Below are 19,550 nucleotides of genomic sequence, written 5' to 3' on the forward strand. Positions count from 1 at the left end.
AATGAAATTCCCATGCCATCTGTGGATACTTTAACACATACTACTAACTGACCTTATCTATAGAGTATATAGAGTGTACGTCTATCTTGTAAGATAGAAGAGAGTTGTTGTTTGCTCTTAAGTGAGGCTTGTGGTTCTAGAGTGAGGGGAGCAATAGGTCAGGAGATGACTACACTGAAAAGACAGTTTGTTTCTAAAGAGGAGGGTAGGGATAAGGCTAGTTTAGCAGGCAGAGGAGCTAAGAGGACAATGAGAGCAAGAATATTCGTTGCAGTTTCTATGGAAAAGAATGGGTAAGACAGCAGCCAAGTTTGAGTTTGCTAAGCTGAAAGGATTCCTACAGGCTCTGGGATGTAGAGGCTGTCCTGGGTTTCCTGGTACCCAGCCCTGAGGCTAGGTGACTAAGTCATGGGAATAGTAGGGCAGACTTTAAGAATCCAATAAAGGAGGTTATGGGGTATATGTTCTGGATTGGGTAGTTTGCATATGAAAGTACCCTCCCAGGTGAGTCATTTCTTATTTCTAGGAATTGGCTAGCCTTGGGAGGGGTTGGCCCTGTGGTACCAGTAAGGTCCCAGATGTCAAAGATGTATCTGGAACACAGCAGGCATAATTAACACACTGACAGAGATAGGAAAATTGATTGCAGCAAATAAAAGTGAACTTTATTTAACTACTATATTTGTCTATGCTAATAGTTTAAAACTCAAAAATAAACATTACCTTAGTCCATTGGGACTGCTGTAACTAAAACACCATAGACTTTAGCATTAATTTTTTTTTATTGTGAAAATACTGTACAGAGAGGTTACAATTACATGGGCAAGGTGATGAGGACATTTCTTATCAAGTATTGTTGCCTCCTCCCTTGTTTCCCCTTCCCATCAGCATTATATTTTTTAACAGTGCTAATGCCTCAGACCTGTAATTCTAGGTACTCAGGAGGCTGAGATCTGGAGGATCAAAGTTCAAAGCCAGCCTGAACAGAAAAGTCTGTGAGACTTCATTTCCAAAAATAACCAATTATACCCAACTAGGAGGTATGGCTCAAATACCAGAATGCCAGTTGAGCAAAAATGAATAAAGAAAGAAAGAAGCAAGTATCAGTCCCTGAGTTCAAATCCCTGTATTAGAAAAAAAAAAAAAAAACATCGGCAATCTCAAAGCCTATTGGAACCTGGGAAGACTGACTAAATGTATTTTTCACTATTGTGTGTGTGTGTGTGTATGTGTGTGTGTGTGTGTGTTTTGAGGTCAGTGGTGAGGTGATTTAAAGAGTAGTGTCTGTGTAGGCATTTCTAGAAACAAACCAATTAATCAAAGGATTCATTTCTTGATAGATTCATAACCTGGTGGCATTATTGGGAGGTGGTAAAAGCTGGGAAGTAGGGCCTCAGTGCAGAGTAAGAACTAGGGACATGTTTTGGGTCCTGTATCTTTCCCTGACCCTGCCCTGTTCCACCCTTGTCTGCTTCTGGCCACCATCATATGAGTTTCTCTGCTTCCCAAGTCCTTGAAACTTCAGAAACTAGGAGCCAAAAGGTATCATTAAGTTGTCTCTCTCATGTATTTAGATGTAATAACAACAAAATTAGTTGATAAAATATGTTGTCCATAAGTGAAATAACCTTACTAGAGAATGCGAGCTTAAAAGCTGATCTCAATAACTTTGGTAATAAATGGAGTTGATAAGCCAAAAGCATAAAGGAGCTACGCAAAAGCAGTACGTATAATGAATAAAGACTTCTGAAACCACTGTTCACAGATACTAGAATTCAGCAATTAAGTAAATATATTGTAAGTGTTAGGAACCAATGTTTTTTGCTGTTGGAATGGAAGTTAGAAGATAGGAGATGAGCCAGGCTCTAGGAGGTTCACACTTAAAGTACTAATCAGGAAGATGAGATGTGAGGATACTAGCTCAAAGCCAGCTCAGGCAAGAAAGTCCATGAGACTCTTTTCTCCAATGAGTTACCATAAAAGCCAGGAGTAGAGCTGTGGCTTAAAGTAGTAGAGTGCTAGCCTTGAGCACAGACGCCTATGGATAGTGCCCAGGATCTGAGTTCAGGCATACACACAAACCAAAACAGATAATGTGAGAATATATTGAAATTAAGTATATCATTGTGACACATTTTTATCGTAATATAGGTGCTGACATAAGGGAATGTTTGTAAACATGTATCTTTACATAGGTTAATGTGCATCTATATATTCCCTTCACTTTGGAAGAAAGAACAGTTTCTATGCTCAGCCAATGCCACTGAACTGGTACTTAGCGTTACTGAGCACACCTGATTCCCTGGCTTTGGTTTCTAATGACTTCTTCCAGAAGAAGAAATCAGGGTTGCTTGAACAAATGACTGATTCCCATACCAGGGCAGAGGTATACGTGCTAAGCATAGAACATTATGTAAGTACCCGAAAATTTCAAAACGTGCCAAAAACATAAAAACAATGGAGACAAATGAAAGAATTCCCAAAAGCCCAAAATGAACATTTTTGAGCAGAAATTAAAGTAGTATTGGATTATAAACCAACACATAAAATAAATGTCCATGAGTTCATACTGACCTAAACAAATAATTAAATATATATGTTGGTGGGGACAAACATCTCATGCAGCAGGATTTGAAATTATTTAGGTATTTGCTTTATGCCCAAGGAGGTGGAGCAAAAATGATTACTCTTTCGTTCACTGTGCATGGTGGCTTTCCCCCATGATTATGATGAGGGAAAAGAAGAATTTTACAGTGAGGAAACCTGACAAACACGACCTTACTCATTCTGGCCAGCTGGTCAAGGATGATATCTATAATACATTTGTAATCTGTATCCTTAGTATGATGGGGTGAGAATGATGGCTTACTAAATGCATTGCCTCTATGAAATCATGAGTTAAAAAAATCAGTGAAATCCCAATTCATGAACATCTTCCAAAATACCTGATCGGTCTCCCTCAATATTGTCAAAGTCAGTCTGGAAAAATAAGGACAGTCTAAGAAACTCTACAATGAGAAGGTTATGGAGCTATGTCTCCTAAAGCTAAGATAGTGTCCTAGACAAGACCCTGGAACAGAAAAACATATTAGGGGGAAATGTATTAAAAAATGGGGAAAATCTATTTAGCATATAGGCTCTAAAATAAATAATAAAAGTCGGGCGCCAGTGGCTCACACCTGTAATCCTAACTACTCAGGAGGCTGAGATCTGAGGATCACGGTTCAAAGCCAACCCAGGCAGGAAACTCCATGAGACTCTTATCTCCAATAAACCACTAGAAAACCGGAAGTGGTGCTGTGGCTCAAGCAGTAGAGTGCTTGCCTTGAGCTGATGAGTGCAAGGACAATGCCCAAGCCCAGAGTTCAAGCCCCATGACCAACAATAAATAAATAAATAAATAGCGCCATTAAACGTCTGGTTTTTGGAGTCCTTTTCCAACACTCAATGAGAGAAATTTCTCAGGACTTCAAAACAAATCTTTGTTTCCAGAGCTCAACTATTGGTGTTTTTTGTAGGCAGCCAATGAGGTCCATCTGGTTGACTTTTGCTAAGGTGTCTACCAAACATGGAATGCTTATACCAAGAGATATCCAGCCAGTGTGCTGCACACATGGAGAACCTGCTGAAGAGTCCGATAGAAGAGAAATGTTGCATTCTCAAGAAATTAATTCTTCTCATCTTCCTATTATTGATAGTTCTGAGTATTAAATACATTTTTCCATAGGGATCAGAAGACGAGGTACCTAAGTATATGCTTGGGAGTGCCAGTGTTTCAATTTTCATTCAGTTGTGAGCTTTTAAAATATATGCAGGTATGTGAAGTATTAATGCAAGTTTAAATGTTTCAGCAAACAAGTTCCAGCTGTTCAACTAAATAATATTAGCATGTGGATGTGTGTGTGTGTGTGTGTGTGTGTGTGTGTGTGTGTGTGTGTGTGGTGTTTGCCAGTCATGGAGCTTGAAAGCAGGACCTGGGTACTGTCCCTGAGCTTCTTATGCTGAAGGCACTACCACTGGAGCCACTTCTGGCTTTTTGGGTGTAGTCTATTGTAGATAAGAATCTTAGGGACTTTCCTGACCAGGTTGTCTTTGAACTGTGATCCTCAGATCCTGGGTAGGATTACAGGTGTGGTTTACAGAATTACGGTAGGATTACAACATCTGGCTTCAGCATTTGGATTGAATAAATAAATAAAAATCAACTAACATTTCACTTAAGATTGTTTTTCATGGGAGTTTTATATATATATATAGATATATATAGATATATATATATAATTTTGGGTCTGGTTGTGGGGCCTGAACTCTGGGTCTGGGTGCTGTCCCTCAGCTCTTCAGCTCAAGGCTAGCACTCTACCACTTGAGCCACAGCACCACTTCTGGCTTTTTGCTTTTTTCTTATGTGGTGTAGAAGAATCGAACCCAGGGCCTCAGGCATGCAAGGCAAGCACTCTACCTCTGAGCCACCTTCCCAGCCCCAGGAGTTATATTTTTATATTTAGCTCTTGGAATAATTTACTAGCTATGAAATAAGGGTGGCTTTCTTCCTACTAAAATACCACAAATTTGCCTGACTGCCTTCTGGAATTCATTGTCTCAGAGAGGATACTTTTGGCCAGCTTGATGTTCATTTCTCATTGCATAACTGCTTCAGGTTCCATGCTTATCATCTTGTCATGTATAAACTATTTTATAATAGGATACATCATAAGTAATAGTATGCATCCAAAAAAGATCATCTATGATGCCTTCAAGCAATGGGAAATGCATTCATTAAAAAGTATAAGGCAGGGGCTGGGAATATGGCTTAGTGGTAGAGTGTTTGCCTAGCATGTATGAAGCCCTGGGCTCGATTCCTCACACCACATAAACAGAAAAAGCCAGAAGTAGCACTGCAGTTCAAGTAGTAGAGTGCTAGCCTTGAGCAAAAGAAGCTCAGGGACAGTATTCAGGCCTTGAATTCAAGCCCAAGAACTGGCAAAAAAAAAAAAAAAGTACAAGACAATATTTTACATATAAATATGCAAAATTTTCCAATAAACAATGAAGCTTGTTTTTAAGTATCCAACTGTCCAGAGCATGTTCCGATTGAGTAGTAAAAAGAGAGGCAATCTATATAAATACATGCTTTAAAGGGAAACATCATTTCTATAAGGTATAAAGTAAGGGCAGCTTTACTCATGTATAACCTTTAGCAATATTTGGATTTGGAACCAATTAGTTACATATTAATTAAACAATTGTCCTATATGTCATATTCACAGGGCCTTCATGACAGATTAATACATACCTGGCTTAGGACAGAAATATATTACTACTCCCAAGTTCCGGATGCCAGAGATCTGAAATCAGTATACCTGGGTCAAAATCAAGGTGTTGTCCCATCACATTTCCTTTGGAGAATGCATCCCTCACTTCCTTGAGCTTCTGGGAACTGCTGGTATTTCTTGGTTAGGGCTTCATTACTCCAATCTTCAAGGCCAGAATCTTCAAATCTCTCCTTGCTACCTTCATGTCATCTCTTCCTTGGCCTCCATCTCATAAGGACACACGTGACTATACTTAGGGACTCTCTGGAAAATCTCCTCACCAGGTCCTATCAGTCACAGCTGCAAAGACCCTGAATTGCAGTATCATGTTACACTCTCAACTTGTAAATAATGCTATAGAGATATGTTTGGATTGAGAGGAGATCATTTTTCATCATGCTACAGTGTGGAAAAAAATCATTAAATACTTAGAAATAAAATTCAAATCAAATACAATTATGTAATGCCTATGTACTCTATAGGAAGATATTCCCTTCATCATTTCTCCTGGCTTCTGACTCTCCATTGGTCTTTTGAATCGGAATTTTGTTTATTTATTTCAGCTTATGCATGTTCTCCCCTTGTGCCTGGAACTAAAGTGTGCTGTATTAGGTTTTCTAGGGATTCCACAATGAAGTACCACAAACTGTATGGTTTAAACAATAGAACTTGGTTGTCTTAGTTTCCTAGACTGAAAGCCTAAAATCAAGGCATTGTTTCTGTAGTTTAATGGGTAAAAGGGAAAGTATGTTCCGTGTTGTTTTCATGTGATTTTCTGGCAACTTTATTGACTCTGACCATCATTCTCATCTCTACCTTTATCTTCAAATAGCATTATCTAAGTATGCATATCTGTGTCCAGCTTTTCCTCTTTTATAAGCATACAGTCACACTAGGGGACCTGCCCCCCCCTCTATATGTGTGTATACATGTGTGTGTACATATATATATATATGCAATAATGTTATTTTTAAATGATGTTTACTAAGATGCTTACTCAGCTCTTCATGTCACCCAAAGTTCAGTAGAATGAGGTTGAGCACTTTCTTGTCTTTAGTAAAGAGTTGATCTCTAGAGTCCTGTCTTTTATCTATTTCTTATGATTTTGAAACCAATGTTGGGAAGGCAAAGCTGAGCAGTAACATGATCATTTCTACCATTGCTCCATTATATTGAAGAAGAAGCATCTACTGTAGAGGAAGAGAGAAAAAGGGCCATGTATGTGAAGTCAACTGAGTTACTTGGTAAATAACCTATTCTAAAGTAATAAGCCCATTTATGTTCTCATCTCCATATATGAAGATTCATTTACAGCATGTCACCCCATTTCCTCTGCCATCTGCTTGAGCAATGTGAACAACACTAAGAAATTGCCAGCCATGTCCTGGCACTTTGAATTACTCCATAAGCTCATTTTCATTACTCAGCAGTAATGAAAAGCAAAAGAGCATTTTATAGAATCTTCCTGAGTCTTTCAGTAAGCTGCATTTTATCAGCCCCCTGAGAGAAAATATCTTCTCCCGATCTTACAAAAGATGGGTTTGAGAAATAAAGAATTTGCATCCATTGTAAAGAAACAAGTGTACTGACCCATCCTGCTTCGATTTGCTGTGAAGAGGACTGTGATATCACAGACAAAATATCCCAATTAATCACTCACCAAGAACAATCCAAATGAAGCTAACCAATGCCCAGATATTCTATCAATGAATTGAGGTACACTGATTTTTATTTTCTGGATCTTTCCTGTTGTAGTAGACTCTGACAGGCTATAATAATGCATGCCTATCGGCTTTAAAGGTGTCCTCATCTTTTCATGTTAGTGAAAAATTGTATCAATTGCAGTATACAATTAGTAAGTGGGGACCCACATCTCAAACATTCAGCTACAGTTCACGGCTGTGATCTCAAAGAAAGATGTTTTTCCACCAAGAAGATGTTAAAGCCATTCAGATTTTTATCCCTGAGAGCTAACTTTAAAAACAGGAACTTGCAATAAGATGAAAATCTTATTGCAGTTTTCCACTGTTTAGTGAGCCTAAATACTACTACTGCTGACATAAAGAAAAATCTACAATTTTCTCCCAGGCAACAGCAATCTGTATACATTTTTCTAAGCTTGTGTCTTTCAAACTTCCATGTCCTTGTTCACTTTGCCAAAGTAGTGTTTTTTTCTCTTAAGCTAAGCCATATAGAAAATGTACTAAATGTTCTAACGACATTGATGAAGCAAAACACAGCTGAAAGTTTTACAAACACATCCTTTTCCATCTCCTCCATATAAAAATATTGCAAAGCTGGGAAGGTAGGAACAGAAAGAAATTCTGGATGAAGCTATTGAACCCCTGAACCAATACAGAAAAAGCTGTCTTTGAAATAATGTGTGGGGAGTAGAAATAATACATTGTTAATAACAAATCATGTACAATAGTAAAAAAAAAAAAAAAAAGCAAAACGTGTGACTCAGGCCTCGGGTGCCATTGCTCAATTGCAATATAATATAGCTACAAAGCAAGAAGGGTACGATTTAGGGAAGTGTTATTAAGGATAGACATCTGTTTTGAACCCTACTAATATGGCCCACTTCTTAATTTTTAAGAGAAACCAAGTGATAAGATAGATGTCCCAAGAAAACCTGACAGATGTGAGCAGGGGTAACTGGCACTCAGCAGTTGGCACTGGTTGAAGCCTGAGTCCAGTTTATACGGGGGCAGATAAGCCAAGAGGATGTACATCTCCAACTGCTGCTCTCCCCATCCAGTAACATCCACTGGAAGCTGATAGTTGCTGACTTCTCTACATAAAGCACAGAATGTCTCCCTGAGTGCGGAGATCATTAATCACTCCATCAAATCCTCAGATAGAAAACACTTCTATTAATGCCTCCAATGACTTCTGGCCAAGAGCTGTGTCCAGTGCAAACATGGTTCCCTGAGGATTAAAGAAAAGGAAGGCAGTTTCATTCGAAGCGACTGAACAAAGCCTAGCCATCACTTTGGAATTGTGTCCTTTTCTTCTTGATGTAACTGTAACTCCCAACAGCCTCTCTGCCCATAGATTTTAGTGCTTAGAGAGAAACAGAGGTCATTCACCAAGATGAAGAATATTGTAGACTAGAGAAGCGGATCGGGATGGGTGAAGGAACACAGACAATTGAAGGGTAACAACTTCTTGCTCTGAGATACCCCAGCTCGTGAGAAATTGCAGAAGGGAGAAGAACAGGACACCTCATGGGTCAGGTTGTAAAGATTCATAGACGGCTAATTAAGCTTAAATTATTATCAGTAGAATTCTTGGCTGAGAGTACTGATTATTGTGCTGCCACAGGCCCACCAAGTCATTATGAACCAAGGGACAAAAAAATAAGCTCTGAGAAGCTATTCTAGTGCTAAAAATTGGAGGAAAGTACAATTGACAGGTATCTCAGCAAAATGAACACCAGGAAGCTGACACAGCTTGATTGAAGGGAATGTGGGAAGGAGGGCGGGGCAGAGTAGTAAGTGGAAAGAGGGTTGATGGGCAAATTCACTGATAATACTCAATGTACATACATGAACCCTGAACTAGGAAGGGTTAAGAGACAGGTGGTGATGGGGTAGGAGAGGAGACGGATGGAAGGGTAAATGCTGAACAAGTTGCACACATCTGAACATATTAAATTGAAACCCTTTTGTACAACTATTTGAAAAAAGTAAGATTAAAAAAATACAATGGGCGCCAAGCAATATCTTCTTTTATACTTCAAACCTAAAGCAAAAGAGCAAGATCCAAGTTATTTCCCAACCCATCGTCAGGTTTATTACTACTATTCTTGAGTGAAGATTTGACACCAGTATGTTGAGAGGTGGTTCATGATAAGCCACATGGAAAAATTGTGAAGGGAAGGTAAACAATACAGAAAGTAAAATAAGGTTAAGGTGAAAAATGACTTTCCAAACACCGCTAACTTGAGTCACAATCATCTGCCACCACCCTCCTCCCCCTTCCCACTGGAAGCTCTGTTGATTCTGAACACAACACAACATTCATGTACCAGGTCCCTTCAGCCACAGCTTTGTTGATTCTGAAAACTAGTTCCACATGTGTTCATCAGGTTATCTTTGATTCGTTCTGCAGTAATGTCATACCTGGACAGCTGGGTGGAACCTAGAATGTTTCCTCAGAGGTTCTACACATCACTTGTTGAAGATGGAGGCTTTTGCATTGGTGTATAGAAATGCAAGTAAAGGTCTTCTTTTTCTTTCACAACAGCATCAGACAATTCTTAGGCAGGTTGAAATTTCTGATGGGCTCTGTGCCAGACCTCCTGAAATGCATGGCTGAGAAACCCTATGCAAATCTCTTAATAATTTCAATACTGCATTAGAACTACCTGCTGTGGAGTATCTCTCTTCCATACTCCTTTTTAAAGGAAACTGCCCTGTGTTATTTAGTGCTATTAGTGCCTAACTTAGGGTCTCACATAGACTAAGACACAAGTGGAGTAGGTATCTACATAACCATAATTGAACTCTAAATATAGTAACTAGTTTGCCCTTTCTGCAATTAGATTCTTTAGCATTTTTGAAAATAAAAACAATTCCCTTTCATAGACTCATTTTTAAATTATAACATACAGAAAAAGATAACAGATTGCAGAGAATCTGGGGTTCCAGATTCCTTAGATCAGTGCCTTTTCTGCACTTATTTCATTAATATTCACAAGAACTATTTGACATAAACAATATTACCTCCTTTTCAAGGTTGAGCTATTGACGTTTAAAGAGATTAATTTACTTAACCAACATCACATACTTATTCAGCCACCTTTATTAATCAACCTGTCATGTATGAATAAAATGTATCTCAACCAAATGTATCTTGATCAATCTCATTCCTCCCATCATCCTCTCTCCCACCCCATTTATCTCAACCCCATCATCATAATATACTGATACCAATAAAAAATTTAAACATTAACCCAGTGGGTCTGAAGGTGTAGCTCAGTAGTAGAGTATGTGTTCTTAGCATCCAGGAGGCTGAGGCCCTTGATTCAGTTCTTAGTACCAAAGGGAAAAAAAGGTTACCCAATAGTGTGGGCTCCTTATATACCTACCACAGTGGAAAAGTTCCAGTGTATTGAAATTATGAAGGTAAAATGCTACTTCTAGTTGACTCAATTGGACACTAAAAGTCTTGTCTTTATAAGCCACCCGTAGTGTCTAGTTACTTGGAAATGCCATGATGTTTTAAGTCTTAAATATTTAATTACTAAGAACAAGCAAACAATGTATCAGGCCAGACTTTAGTCAACATTTGTCTTTCTGTTTCTGCCAAATTACAATCAACTATCTAGAAATAGGTACTGAGGTCAAGACTACTGGATTATGTTCATGAATAAAATTAGAAATAAAATTAGTAAATGCCAATTTTTATAAGTAGTTGCATGTTTACTAATATGTGGGGTCTATAGACTTAAAATTAGCTTTCATTAGTTGTACAAAGGGGTTTCAACTCAATGTATCAATTTATGAATAAAATGTATCTTGATCAATCTCAACTCTGCCATCATTCTCCCTCAGCGTATTTATCCAACTCCATTCATCGCCTCAAGTTGAATTACCTGGTTCCATTTTCAAATATATATATTGAATATTATGGCTATATTTGCCAACCACTATTCTCTCAATTCACCTGTCTTCTCCCCTTAAGTGTCACTTCTTCTGACAAAACATGTTTCAGTTTTCTGGTATATGGCCTGTACACTTATCTACTTATATGATTGTAAAAGCCTTCACTTACATTTTTCTTTTCCTCAGGACTTAGTTCAAATGCCTCTAGCAATAAGTGCCAAGTAAAAAAATTCCTGAGGCCAATCTGACATTTTTCCTCCTTGTATGTGAGACATATTAAATTCATAATCACAGAAGTAAAGGAACTTCACTGGGCTATTTCCCAGTGCTTATCATTCTTGCTCAATATTTCCAGGAAGGTAAAGGGCAATTTCAATATGCAGATGTACTAACACTTTCTTCCCTGAAATGGCTGAGCTACATTTTTAGCCCATTTGTTTTTATTTCTTCAGCAACATAGCACTGTGAATATGAACTCTCCTTGTCCACAGTTGTCATTTTCTCCAAAACCATATGTCATTATTTTTGTCTCATTTTGTGTGACTGCTTTTTTTCCACATTTTTATTAGCATGGGAGTTTCATTTTGACATGTACATCAATCTGTCATCTATCTGTACAATGGACCTTGATCAGACAACTTCTATATTATCTTCCTCCTCCTACCTCTCTTCTTCCCAAGCCGGTCTCAAAAGGCTTCATAGTTCCATTTTCACACATGCATATTAGGTATTGGGCCATATTCACACTTCTTTGTACTCTCTGTGGAGTATATTTCCCACAATGTAGTATACATCCCACTAAAACTTGGCTAATCCAAAGCCGATTTTCAATAATGTTCACTCTTTTAAATTTCTCCAATTCACTTTTGTGACCCTTATTTATTTTCTCTATTTGGCTTCAAGATACACAAAATCTTTTTCATCATTGGCATTAAACCAACCCCAAAGTATTTAGGTTAAGAAAATTCATTGCCAGAGAGCTTTGTAAACCCCTAAATTAAAGACGAGTCCCTGGGATTTTCCACTTGTCACTCTAAGACCTAAATTTTAACAGTCTCAGAGGTGCTTAAAATGATGGTTTCCAGTCATTTGTATTCACCAAATAAGGAGCTAATGATTCTAGAAACCCATCAGCTTTTTTGATTTTTTTAAAAAAAAAGAAACATGAAAAGAAGCATTATTTTTCAAGGCTTTTCAGAGGAAAACTATATAAAGAAGCCTCACAAGCTTTTTCTGATCTCTGACTTTACCCCCCAGGAGAAGAGTTTCTAGGTAAGTAGACTGTGTAAATATTTGCAGAACAAAGGAAAGAATAAATAAACGTGTGAATGAATGAATGAATATTGCTTCAGAGGTTGCTGAATGTCCTGTGGTTTTGGTCTTTCCACAGTCACATAGCAGGGAAAGGAAGGATGAAGAGGCAGCCTGCGAGCCATGAGGGTGTGACCAGCTTGGCATTCAAACTAAACTTGGCATTCAAACTGAGACTGCATCATTGTTTAGCTCCCTGTTGCCATAGAAATAAGGGGTATGGCAACTATAGCTTAAGACTAATAGCAACATTTTCCCATTTCTCTGGTTCAGTTTTTCTCCTGAATCTCAAAAAAGTCACTTATTGTTGTATGTCAGTGGTACCCACCTAAAATCCTAGCTACTCATAGGCTGAGACCTAAGGATCACAGTACAAAGCCAGCCCTAGCAGGGAAATTCAACAATTATCTCCAATTAAGCACCAAAAGAGCTACTGTGGCTCAAATAGCAGAGTGCTAACACCTTAAGCAAAACTGTTCAGTGATAGATCCCAGCCCTGAGTTCAAGCCCTAGGACTGGCACACACACAAAACAAGTCACTTATTTCTTTATACCATTCTAGTATTTTTACATAGATACACACACACTCATACACACACACACACACACACACACGAATATTACTGAAAACATATCTGTAGTGATTCATAAGTTCAGAATAATGTATCTAAGAGAAGAATCCTAGAATTAATTTCCTTTATGAAAGGTCTGTGTTTCATGTCATTTTCTTTGTTCTTAGCACAATACTTCTTGGTTGAAGAATACCTCTTCAAAAATTAAAACAAGTTCTGCGGGAATTCTCCCAAATGAACTGTAGCTAGTGGTGAATTAAGATAGTGAATTCAAATTTTATCCAAAAATTTCACTTCCTGTCTTCTTCCTGAGTATACTTCAATTCACATGTGATACTAAAATCTATTCTTGAAGTTTGTTAATGCTGTTAAACATACCTCTAAAATTGAACTACTGTAATTTAGGAACATCTGTAGACTCACCCAATTTAGTGATTTTTTTTCCCCTGGGAGGGGGGAATCATGGGGCTCTTTTTGATAGAAACAACCCCAGAGGACAAAGGAACAATAGAAACAGTAGTAGCATTCTTGAAATCACATGAGGAAAGCATAACTTGGGAGTCATTCTACAATAAGCCAAGCATTACAAAACAAGAACAACCAAAGCTCAAGCTACCTTAACTATTATAACGAGATCAGGTAATCTTCTCTTTAATATTCATATGATCCATTGATGTGAGTGTACATTAGAAATTCATATCAAGCAACACTGGACAGTGAAAGCATCTTTACAGAATATTAAATTAGGATCCGTATACATCTTAGAAGCCAACTTTATGAATATCAGTTTCTCGCAATTCTTAGCAATGAACAATAAATTATACAGTTTAACATAAAAGTAAATGTCTATGTGAATTTCCCAGGGTTTCCCCTCCCCCGCTTCTGATAAAGTGAGAACTTAACAGTCTGGATTGCCTTTGAGCTTCCTCAGATCAAGTCATAGTTGCAGGCTAGTGGCATGGTCCCTGATGAGATGCATTTTGGCACCCCCTGCTGGCAGAATGTGACATAACACTTCAGAAGTGGTGCCAAAGTACCTCCTGGTAATGACCCTGAGTCAAACGCTGCCAGGCACAAGCTATCATAATAAGCAAAGCAGACAACAGTCTCCGCTATCAGATGAATGCAATCAAATAATTCCAAGAGAAAGACCACGAGGAAAGGTGCTCTTGGTTCAGAGATCAGGGAGTTCCTGAAACTGAAGGCAAGGATCCAGAGTCCACGAGGTGAAGGGAGGAGAAAAAGGTGAACTGGTCAGGGGGAGTTTTGCACATTTAAGAAAAGCATGTAGTGGCTGGAGTCAGGAAAGGTGAAGAGAAGGGAAGATTTCCCTAAGGAGAGACAACTCTGAAGAGAATAATACATAACATTTGCATAGCATTCGCTGTGCCTCTGGGAGGTTTAAAGGTATAAATATCAGAGCTTCTGAGGTAGGGATTATTGATCAGAGCGCAGAGAAGTTAAGGAGCTTCTCAAGATGGCCCAGCTTTCTAAAGCTTCCCACTGCAGTGACAAATATCTAAGATAACAAGCTTAAAAGGAGCAAAGGTTTGTTTCCATAAGTGATTTCAGAGGTTTGGCCCATGGTCTCCGACTCAGTTGCGTTGGGTTGGTGGCAAAGAATGAAGTATGGTAAATGTTCAGCCCATGGGCCTTACAAAGCCCATGAAATAATTTTGTACATAATGGATCAGACAAGGAATGTCTCTTGTGGGCTGCACACAGCCTGCCTGCCTGATGGATAACTTCGTATGGCTCGTGATGATGGTATAAAAGCCAAAATAGCCGAGCACCAGTAGCTCATGCCTATAATCCTAGCAACTCAGGAAGCTGAGATCTGAGGGTTGCAGTTCAAAGCCAGCCAGGGAGGAAAGTCCATGAGACTCTGATCTCCATTTCAACACCAAAAAAAAAAAGCCCGAAATGGAGTTGTGGCTCGAGTGGTAGAGCGCTAGCCTTAAACACAAAAAGCAAGGGATGGGGCCCAGGCTCTGAGTTCACACCCCAGGATCCGCATCGAAGTAAAACGCCACAAGGCCCTTGGAGAAAAAGATTTCCCACTCCTACATGGCAGAAATGCATGGCTGTAGGACACCTATCTTGTGGCAACCAGGAAGCAGAGATAAAGAGAGGGAGGATCCAGGGCTCCAATATCCCCTTCAAGGGGACACCTGCATAGACCTACGTCACCCACTAGGCTGCTGTTCTCGAAGATTCCACTACCTCCCAATAGCGCCTTAGGTTGGGGCCCAGGCCTTTAACACGTGGCTTTTTTGAAGACAGTTGAGAACCAAACCATAAAAATAGAGGTGGAATTGATCACTGGCAGTCTTGACTCTGAGTGTTAACTTCTACCCTGTGTTTTCTATCAAGCAAAGCAAGGGATCATCAGGCTTGTAGGAGATGTGTTCTGTTCACCACAATGAAGAATCACTGAAATGTCTAAGGAAGAAATGATTTCATTGGAATGGATCATCTGTCTCCATGTGGGGAATAAATGGAATGGGGTGCAAGCCTTCCAGCCCTCAGCTTCATTTCTTGGTTAGAAACCAATGAACTCCAAAGCCCAATGGTGTAACATTTCTCATTTGAACAAGATGGAACCTGTAGAGAAGGGGGCAGCTCTGAGGACAGGTTTAGAAAATGTTTAGAAGCTATACAGCTAACAGGAGTTGGTGGTAGTTGAGCTATTTGGGTGAGGTGGTAAAACACAAGGAAGTTCGAGGATGACTTTTAAGTTTGGGGATGGAAATTTAACTGCATGGTAAAGGAGAATTAAAACATAATTCTCTGTCTTCCATTGCTTCCTTAAAACTCTCCAAATCTGACGACTTTTAGGAATGGGAAACAAAACAGTTTGTCATGTAGTATTTTGCAAGATACTGTGGTTAATTAACATTCTAAACTTAGATAGAAAGTAGGAATGTCCAGTAAGTGTCCTTGAAAATTAATCTTTTTCCATGTGCTAGAAGTAATTTTCATCCTTCCATGTCCTTCCTCTTACCATACTTCACCACTCTTTATCTTCAAGAGTGACAAAAGGGCAGAAAGAAATTCATTGAGTAAAGGCAAATATGTAAAATGGGACTGCACATTACCACTACAGCTTCCTTGGAAGACATTGCATCACGCTACCTTGCTTCTTGGAGCCATTACTGCTCTCATTGAAAGAGTGCTGAATGACTTGACCATTCGGTCTGAACAGTCCAGAGCAAACGTGAAGTGCGAAAAATGGGTATGTAACATGATGAATATAATTATCTTAAACAACAAGAAAGGAATTAAATAAAAATAAAATATTCACAGAGTGGAATATCATGGAGTAATAAAATTATATCTATATTACAGCTTTGTTTATAAAAATATGTAATGAAGGGAAGATAGATTTTGACATGAAAACAATAGCTAACAAAATAGGGTGTACAAGTATAAGACATACATACACGTGTGTATTCCCATGTGTTCGGTATATTTGGGATTGGAGTGCGGTTCAGTGATAGAGTGTTTGCTTGGCAGGTTCAGTTCCTAGCACCACAAAACAAAATAAAACAGAACATTGCAGTTTGTCATGTTTGGACAAATAAATGACTGGTTGTTTTTCTGGTCTTATTCTTGCTTATGCATATTGTATATAGATAGCATTGATTTTAATGAAGAGAAATGGCATTGTTTTTAGACTGTGAGGATACAAAGCTTGCTAATGGACAGTTCTCCAGATTAATACATTAGTGCTCAATTCAATTGTGTGAAGTACATTCTATGTTGTAATGTTCTTCTTTTTAAGGTTACTGAAAACACTATCAAAATGTATAGAATAACTAAACAAATTGACAAATTTAATATTTAAAACTGCTTTCTTACAACCAGGTATGGAGGGCTAAAATAAATTGAAAGGCAAGGAAAATAAAGACCTACATTTCAGATAAAAACAAGATTGAACCAAGAAGTATGAGGAAAACTGGCATACATGAAAAATATGAATATTTTGAACTCAGATTCAATATATTGCAAAATATGAAAAGGCACAGAATGTTAAACTGTGACTTCTTAGAGTATCCCTGCTGAATCAAGAAAGTAAGAGTCAAAGAGTTTCTCTCATTGGCTATTAGGGATTTTTGACAAGGGGGAAAGGTAACATGAGTAATGAGAGGTTAAAGGTATGTTAAATGAGATCTATAGCTGAGTGGGGACTTGGGGAGACTTCAAATAAGTTTTTAAATATTGGAAAATATGTGATAAGAAAGGAATATGTTCTTTCATTGTATAGGACAGAATAAAGGCAAATGGCAGTTGTTAATGGAATGAAATGGCAATGAAGACTTCCTGAAACCAACAAGTTTACAAAATTAGTATTAGAGATGGAAAGATTTCTGAGGCCAGCTGCCCACGTATGGTAAAAGTTCAAATATGAAAACACTCCTCATTTTTCCACTCCATAATCATGAGGTGTAGAGTTACCTATTGCCATTTACTTCAAAAGAGAAAAGAAAAGACAGTTCAGAAAAGCTGACAGTCTGATTGTAGAAACCAAGGTAGCTAAAGAAAAGGTATGAGTAGATGCGAGAAGGAGAAAGAAAAGAAATTTTCTTCGCATTCTGTTTTTACTCTCTGTTGTGCTTTTGTTAGCCTTCTTACTTTCATTTCTTTAGCTATCATTTTGTTTTTAGCAAATGAGGAGACTGTTCTGATTTACTGAGTTCTATAATGTTTGGAATTGACAAATGAACCAATTTTAATTAGAATCACAATAACTATAGCATATAATATATAATAAACATCAGAATATATTGCTCAAAGTAAGAACAAAGTCAAAGCAGGGTTTAGAGGGACTGATGCAATATGAATTTTTAATGAGGCACTAAAGGAAGTTGACACATTTTGTTAAGATGACACCATAAAATAACACTTGTCTTTCATATAAAAAGCCTTGTTATTTACATATTTATAAGATATTTCTTTGTTGCTTTGTATGTCCCTCCTCCATGGTATAACCCCTGATTTCACTGTATTTGATGTTGGTATAATTTGGGGAGGGGAAGGGAATAAACAAATTGTTTAAATAGGGATACAGGTGGACCCATTGCAACAATGAGATGTACAAGAGGTTATGTTGAAAATAAACTTTACAACTTTGGTGTTGGGGGGAGGAGGGAGGAGGACGGGGTGAGATGGGAAGGGATAGGAAGGGGAAACAAAGGAGGAGGCTACAGTGCTTGATAAGAAATGTACTCATTACCTTGTCCATGTAATTGTAACCCCTCTGTACATTATTTCCACAATAAAAAAATTTTAAAGGGGGAGGATAATTATATCAGCCACAGGTCAGCACAGGAGACTGAAATTGCTACTGAAACTCTTTCATTCAAGAATATACTGCCACAACTGATTTGGGATTCAAAATCTTCCTCTACTTCAACTATATCTTAAGGCAGGAGACTGTAAGGTGATACAGTGGAACGTTGTTGCTTGGTAGTGGGAAACAGCCACAACCATCACAAATAAAAATGGCCCCAGGTCCAGCATGGTATGGCAAACTTGTAATCCCTGCATTCAGGAGGCTGAGATTGGGCTACAAAGTGATGCTGGCTCCAAAGAACAAGGCAATGGCAATGGGTTGCACCTCCCATTTCTTCCAGCTGTTCCAAAATACAACACACTAGAGGAATCGGCCTCACTCAGAAATGCATAAAGCCCTCTAGAAGGCGGAGGAATGGAAACTCAAACCCAACACATTCTGCCTGCTGTGGTCACCAGATACCCTCCAAGGAACTTTTTTTTCCACACTCTTGTTGCTCTATTTTCTCAGTATTGGGATGGTGGTGATAGTATGTACTATTTATTTAAAAAGAACCTTCAAGAGAAAGAAAGATCACTACATGAATCAAGCTTTGCTATTGTAAGAATTGTCTTTACCTTAAAGAATTTCAAACATTTAAGAAATTTAGCATTTAGAAATACTGTAATAAATTTGCATTCTTTAAGGTGAGCTGAATCTATTTTGGGTCGGAGGCTCCTAGCCCAGCTAAAGGTTAGACTCTGGGTTGTGGTATTTTGAACAGGATAGTCGTATCGATGAAGACAATTTGTGGTAACTAGCCCCTCATACGAACCTCACATCTCCCTTCACCCTTCTGTCCTCACCCTGCGCTCCATTCAGAGCTGCTATCCTCTTGCAGAGTGAAGTTCAGTGATGTCAAAAGGCAGATCAATTTCAGACCCTTCCTGTCCTACACACGCAGAATAGCTCAGCCTCCGAGCCTGTATTTCTATGCCTGTCACGTGGCCCTGGTCTTATCTTTGGTACTTTACTGCTGCATGGGTGTTAGGCAGTGATCCTCAATGGTACATGAGATTTTATTAATAAATAACTGGCCAAGGAAGGCGAATGATCAGAGCTGAATGCAGGAAAACTGCCTAGTACCACCCTCACCACCATGATTTAGCAAGAAGCCAGCGATTACAAATTCAAATGGTCATACATAAGCAGGACCTCAAATGAGAAGGCTTCACAGTCCAGAAAATGTGACAGAGTGATTTAAGAGCTATTCTTTGTGTATATAAAACATATGTAATTTGGAACATAGGAGTCCAAATCCTAGCTTTGCCATCTCCTATTTGCATGTATGCCTTTGTCAAGTTACTGAATGTTTTAGTATATGTGCTATCAAAAGATGCACATGAATGTTTCTTTACTATAAAACCAAGGTAGTACTAGCTATCTCACAGGGTTATTTTGAAGATGA

This window comes from Dipodomys spectabilis, unplaced genomic scaffold, assembly GCF_019054845.1.
Source record: "Dipodomys spectabilis isolate Male_0828 unplaced genomic scaffold, ASM1905484v1 ptg000043l, whole genome shotgun sequence".
NCBI lineage: Eukaryota > Metazoa > Chordata > Mammalia > Rodentia > Heteromyidae > Dipodomys > Dipodomys spectabilis.